Here is a 7,011-nt window from a genome sequence, read left to right on the forward strand (position 1 = left end):
ACTGCATATTCCATAGGCTTTTGAAAAAATAAATTATGAATGTAATTGAAAGTGATTAGGAATATAAAGAGTAATGTGCTATAATGCATGTTCAGCATATAATCAATGGCAAATTACTCAAAAAATTAAGTAAAAATAGTCACCATTTTTTTACAGACCACAAGGAGTAGACTACATGACGATAACACCCTCTGGTGAAGTCAAGTTATATTTATGGAACCCAAAACAACAAATACACAGTTTTGCCTCACATATGACAATCAATCCTTCAACTAATAAAACAGAAATAATGTATATACTGTATGTATTCTTTATTCGTATATATATATATATACATACTTTATTAGTTATTAACTGTATAATGTCTATATACTGTATATATACAGTATATAACTAATAATGAAAACAAATGTATATACACAGTTGAAAATATATATATATATATATATATAACAGATAGAAGGATGATTTATAATGCAATACATCAAATAAATATATAAATGACAGAAATAAAGAATAGTTAAATGAAATGGAAAGCTCCAAGACGCCAGGAAGGAGGAAAAACTACACCACACACACACACACGGCAAGAGCAGACAACACAGGGACAGGAAGGAGACATGCGAGGGAGGGACAAACTCTGCCTGAGATTCCTGGAGGATGAAGATAATAAACCTATAGTTCAAATATCACCTTTAATATTTCAGTTATAATGCTCCTTTTAAATGTCTCTTCCATAGCATCAGGAGTTAATTCAACTCTACTGTACGCGCTTGAGGCTTTCATGACTTTCTGTTCAGTTTGCATTTGATCATCAGACATTGCTGTTATTTTGTCGACCACTTTTACAAGGACAACTTTTTCCGACTTTTATTTTTTATATTTTTTTAGGACAAGGACGATTCTGTGAGAACCTGGAAGACAGCTGCACAGGAAACTAAATGATGCTAACATTGCTGGACACACAAAACATTCACAAAGTGACATGTTCATAAAGACACGGCTGGAACAACTAATGAAAAAGGAGTGCCAAAAATCGGAGACAATTGTTTTTTTAAACAAAACAATCTTACATTTTCTCTTTTTAATGAATGATGAGACGGGCAATACAAGAGAAGTAATCCTATCAACAAGAGCATCTGAAAAAGACAAAAAAAGGAGGCAGATTAAACAATACAAATATTGAAGACTAATGTAAATCATTTCGATTATCATTTGATTGAAGAAATATGTGGGAAGAGTTTAGTTGGGTGACATTTTTTGCATTTCTAATCCCCTGCTTGACTTCTTCCTTCTGCAGCCATGTCAATTTCAGTTTGCTTTCTCTTTGTCCAAACCAATCATCTCAGATGATAATGCAATTAGTCAAAATTACAAACAATGAATCACACAGCATGAAATGCACGTCTTTCTCCTCGCAGTTTAACAAAGGGTGAAAGTGTTGTTGTTTTTTTAGGAGGAACCGCTTCCCTCCTCGGCCCCGAGAGCCAACCCCTGGCTTGGCGAGCACCTCTCACTTCATTGGCCCAATGAAATACAGTGTTCATTAGGCAATTGATCAACTAGTCTCATCCTGTCACAAGATTACAGCTGGCCAGCGCAGCCACCTACACACACACACACAAACGCACACACCTCTGCGGTGAAACACAGGGCTGGTAAGTGGGGTCAGAGGTGTCTTGTAGTAATCCATCTAACCAGCGTGACAGCGGCAGCTAATAAATCACTTATTCATTGTTTAATCCATCGTCTGTCGCCACCAAAGTCCCAGAAAACAATGCCTCGCAGAACGCTGCAGAGCGCCGACGCATCCGCCCGGACAGATGCGCCTCAGCTCGGGGCCTCTGCACACACAGCGGAGACGAAGGCCACGACGAGTCGTACACGAGCACCGCGTTTGCGCCAGTGACTTGTTAATCTAATCAGGTCCCTAAATCCCCCCCCATGCACATGATGAAGCTAAACCGACATGAATTGATGCGATCTGGTCACAATGTGAATTTTCCAGTCGCAAAGTGTCTCCGGTAAGACATAAATCTGCATCGTTTGAAACAATCCGAAGCTAAATACCAGTCTTCAAAGCCGTTTTCCTGAACATGAACAATACTTGTTTGTGTTGATGTTGATGTTTGCCATCTGTCAAGTGCTGTCTGGGATGTTATAGATAATTGCAAACAGATGTTTGTATCCATAACAATTGAAACGTTCAGCGCAGGGGAAGAGAGACAAACCCAAATGAATGCTGTGCTGCCTTGGAGTTCAAGTTTCCCAACATGCAACACGGACGGAGCGGCTTTAGGAGGCACACGTGCACAGCAGGTTTTATTGGTTGTCGATCTGCAGGTATTCAGCAGCAGATTTAGTCACACGCCGTTACGCAGCTGCTGGGCTGAGCCCATCCAGCAGGTGGAGGTGGTCTGATCGGCGGCTCCTTAACCTCTTTACCACCAACATCTTGTCTTCGTCTGTCTTGATAGTTTTCTCCCCTTCTTTAAGCGCACTGCTGATGTGTTGATGTGAATATATTATCTAAAGCATGCAGGTTATATGTTCCACTTTTCCAACTGTCATTTCATCTCTCTAACTATCAAAACACATTTCAAACTCAAAAGAAACACAACAAACTGATCAAAATGGTCTTGTGTTGGGTTTCTTTCCACTGTTCCAAAAATCACCAAAAGTTCAAAGAGAGACTGAATAAGTAGCTCAATGTTCTGTAAGCACCATACTGGTTTTATCTACTTTGGAAGTTTCCATTGAAGTTTTTCAATGATTCATATTTTACACTGTAAAATGTAATAGTAAAGTTTACTTAAAAAAATTAGTGAGCTTTACTCATTTCTGCTTACTTTGTTGACCTTACTTTAAGAAACTTAGTAAAGAACACTTTTTGGTGAGTAAAGTTATTAAACTTATTATCTCAAGTAAGCTTTACTTTAAAAAAATGAGTGAGGCGGACTCGGAAGAAACTCGGGCGCACTCGGCAGCACTCGGCTCGAATACGCATGCGCAGTCGACCACTGAAGACGTTCTTTGGCCGAGACAGATTGGCGGCAGCGAGAAGGCAGTGCACTGTGCGAGTTACTTTCAGGTAAGTTTCAGCGTCTCAATAACGTTTTGCCGTTCATGTCCTTAGTAAACATCGTCGTATCTTCGCCATATTGTTCATATGTATATTCGTAGTTGAATCTTAACTTTACGAAGCGTTTAATGTAAGCTAGCTAGACCGTCAAAAGTTCAAAACAAACGAGTCACAATGTTAATGGCGGACATCGTCGTGGCTGTCTCACTCGTGTGCATTAACGCAGCACTACGGGAGTCACACAACGCTACTGTCACTGAGTTAAGAGTGAATGCAATGTTAGGTTGAATGTAACGAGGAATAATTCAACCACAACCGTATGATGGAGAACTTCTCGGCCACAGCGAATGTGGTACAACGTTTTTTAATTTTTTACTTATACATCATTTCCTATTTTGTGATATTTACTGGAAATGACATCCATTCTAACCAATAGCAAGTTTGAAACTAAGCTCCCTGCCAACCTCCCTACAGACTATTTATGACTTCAATCTATCTATCTATCTATCTATATCTAGGATAAGCATTTCTAATCATATTTGTCTGTGAAATCTTCCATTAAACTGATGGCTTTTTAGCCGTAAAAATGCATTTTGACGAGGAGTTATTTGCAGTTTGACTAATTGCTTTTGTTGTTTCTTTTGTAGGCTTTGAAAAACCTGGCAATGAATTGTAAGTATTGCTTATTTTCTTCTACACACTACTGCATAACACATGGAAGCGTTGCCAGATTGAGTCCATGTCTTCACACAGAGTGTCTCCTGTGACGACCATGAAGGGCTGATGAGGGGAGCTGATGTAATCTGTTCAATCTAGAAGCCACTAGTTTTCTGCCCAGTGTGATGTATCATGTTGTAATGTGTGTACTGTAGGTCTAATATGACTAAATCTTAATTTATTTCTCTTTCTGTTAGATTCTGGCTGAATTCTGTCACTTATCAAGCAAAAATCTGAGTTGCAATCAGAGTTCTTCAAAGATCTCGACAAATACACTCCTCGCTTCCTGGAGAAGTTCAAAACCCAGAGGGGGAAAGTGTCGGACAGAAAATTGAATATCTGCAACAAGTCACACCTGGGGTAAGTTTCTCAAGCAGTCATTTTTCTTTATGTGGTTAATAAAGTATTGTCACAGCATTGCATGCAGAGCTGTCAAATGATTGTCCTTTAACACTTGTGAATTGTGTGTGTTTAAAATATTTTTTTAGAGTACAGATGTGACTGGGAGGTGAACAGCAGTCCTCCCTGGCTCTCCCGTCATCCTTGGAGATGACAACGCAGACTTCTTCAAGAATTTGTAAGTAGACTTTAGTCAAAATTATTTAATTCCACACCACAGGATGCCCAATATACTTCTCTTCCAATCAGTGCTTCTATACTTTTTGATTCACTTATCCCTGATTGGGGCCCTTTTAGTGGGATCTCCCGTCTTTCCAGTCGGGTCCAGTTGCAACTCTCTAGTCGCGCCATTCAAAACCCAAAGGCCTTCAAAATAAAAAATTACAAATCATATCACACCTAAATGGGCATCTGTACACCTTCACATGTCTGCATGATGGTAGAGGGGTTCTACTAATATCTCCTGTTACCAAAAATGGGTTTTCACTTGTAACATTATCGCTATTTCTTTGTTGCTTTTGGGCAATACGCTCGCTCTCCTGCCACAGGAGGTTCAGGAGCAGCCAATATGATGCAGGTGTGACGGCTGAAGATGGTAGGTACCTGTTCAGCCTCCTGTGGTAGGAGCACATTTCCCAGAAGCAGCAGTGACAAAGAAATGTGGATGTTTACCACGAATATGGTTGGTTGCCCACGTATTAAACGTTGGTCTTTCTTTATTGAAGGTGTGAGTTTAGGATGGCATGAAGCTTCGACTTGACCCTATGGAAACACAGCAGATGCCACCAAAGGGTCCTGATCGGGGTTTGTTGTGATGCAACTGCATCGACCTGTTCTCAGGCCCTTCTACGTTCTGTTTTTTTACATTTGCTCTATTATTGTTGTTCCATTCAAATATCCCTATTTGTAAATATGATAATTCATATTCTTTATTATTAGCTTTTGCAATCATTCAGTGAATCACATGATCAATGAATTAATCATCGCACTCACTCCTGTGCATCTTTCACTTGATTATCTAATAATATCAGAATCCAAGTAACCATTGTGTGTTCTACCATAGAAATGCAACGTGAAATTTGACATGTAATTGTGTTTTTTATGCTGCTCTTGTTATTAGGACTCTGATGACCTTCTGGACGTGTCCCACACCTCCATTGGGACCCTGACGGTGCTGAAGACATTGTGGCCTCCTCACTCGCTGGACCTGGAGTCTACAACTACTGCCATCGTTTTGGGAGGAACAGTCGTGATGGGTGACCGTGATAATCTTCCCGTGCCGTGTGGCTACTCTTCGGACTTATTTACCCCTGAATTTGGAGTATCCTCAACGAGTGAGGAACACCTTCTGAATTTATTCATAGAGTGCTTCTGACTTGGACCAAAAACCCTAAAATACAATCACTCAAAAATCTACTGATGCCGTAAGGGACTGTGTTCATGATGTGCAGTCAGGCCCGAGAACTTCACCCTTCTATCTCCAATAGAACTCTTTTATAGAAAATGTCTGTTTTTGTTGTTTTTCTGCAGTTAAATTTAGCAAATGCCGAAAATGCTGTGTTCATCATATTTCTGCGTTACAAAACCTAATCTGGCAACATGTTCAGCGTTTTAAGCACGTTGTTTGAGTTTTAAAACATGTGTTTTTCTTCTAAATAAACGTTGTCTTCCATTGTAACTGTTCTCCTTCTTTTGTTTCAACAACTTACAGTTTTTAGTTCAGCTTACTTGATCATTTTAAGGCAATCGGTTTCCTCACTATTTCTAAGTAATGGGATCTCATTGACTATTAAAGTTAACTAGTTCTTATTAGTACTGTTTACTTAATATAACTTGGATCTTTTAAGTTGTCTTTTTGAAGTTAACCTAACTAATAATTGTTAAGTTAACTATACTGATGTTTACTGCAATTACATGAGTTGCCTAAACTTAGTTTCTTTTAGCTTTAAGAACTTAAAATTATTGAGCTACTTTACTTAGAAATTTTGAGGCAATCGGTTTCCTCACCTTTTTCAAGTAAAGTCAACTTATTACATGATTAAAGATTTTAAGTTACCGTCACTCGTATCATTTAAGTTGTCTGAACTGACATATTATGAGTTGACTTAACTTATGTTTACTCCAATTACATCAGTTGCCGAAACTCATTTATTTTTAGTTTTAAGAACTTAAAATTATTGAGCTACTTTACTTAGAAAATGTGAGGCAATCGGTTTCCTCACCTTTTTCAAGTAAAGTTAACTTATTACATTTTACAGTGTATGATCTCACTACCACCAAAAACAAGGGAAAAAATAGAAGTTAATGTGATTGTGGTCATTTAAGTGTAAATTCATGTGCGTGCCTTCCTTTGTGTGACATAAAGCAAACAGTGTTTTGACCACAGTGAAAGTTGTTTTTGAAAGGCTGATCACCAGCGCACAGAATACTTCGTTGGATAAAAACATAGTTGAGAATTTTGTTAATGATGACCAGTGTTGGGCAAGTTACTGAAAATTAGTAATTAGTTATAGTTACTAGTTACTTCTTTTTAAAGTAATTGAATTACTTTACTAGTTACTGTATATCAAAAGTAATTAGTTACTCGGGAAAGTAACTTTTAAGTTACTTTTATGTCTGCTTTTTTAATGTCATGAACAGTACTGAACAGTCAAACACAATAAACATATGTTGTAGACCTATTTATTGCAATCAACAGGGCAACAGGCCTTCAAATCAAGCAGGAGTACAAAAGTCCATTTTTTAGTTAACTTAATACAAAATAACTGTCTCAGTGATTTAACAGTGTTTTTTTAAACCACATTAGGCCCAAT

The 7,011-nt window shown here is 38.3% G+C and overlaps 1 long non-coding RNA gene across 3 annotated transcripts; it reads left to right on the forward strand.

Moving 5' to 3' along the window:
• Window positions 1-2,846: 2,846 nt before the first annotated feature.
• Window positions 2,847-5,876, forward strand: LOC130192750 (uncharacterized). Of its 3 annotated transcripts, XR_008831436.1 has the most exons (7): window positions 2,848-3,091; window positions 3,730-3,754; window positions 3,997-4,159; window positions 4,288-4,376; window positions 4,747-4,793; window positions 4,924-5,002; window positions 5,319-5,876. It is a non-coding gene; the product is annotated as an uncharacterized LOC130192750 (long non-coding RNA). The 3 variants fall into 3 exon arrangements; XR_008831435.1 differs by having other exon boundaries at window positions 2,847-3,091; window positions 4,747-5,002; XR_008831434.1 differs by lacking the exon at window positions 4,747-4,793 and having other exon boundaries at window positions 2,857-3,091.
• Window positions 5,877-7,011: the final 1,135 nt, after the last annotated feature.

The sequence above is a fragment of the Pseudoliparis swirei genome, chromosome 4, assembly GCF_029220125.1.
Source record: "Pseudoliparis swirei isolate HS2019 ecotype Mariana Trench chromosome 4, NWPU_hadal_v1, whole genome shotgun sequence".
Classification (NCBI taxonomy): Eukaryota; Metazoa; Chordata; class Actinopteri; order Perciformes; family Liparidae; genus Pseudoliparis; species Pseudoliparis swirei.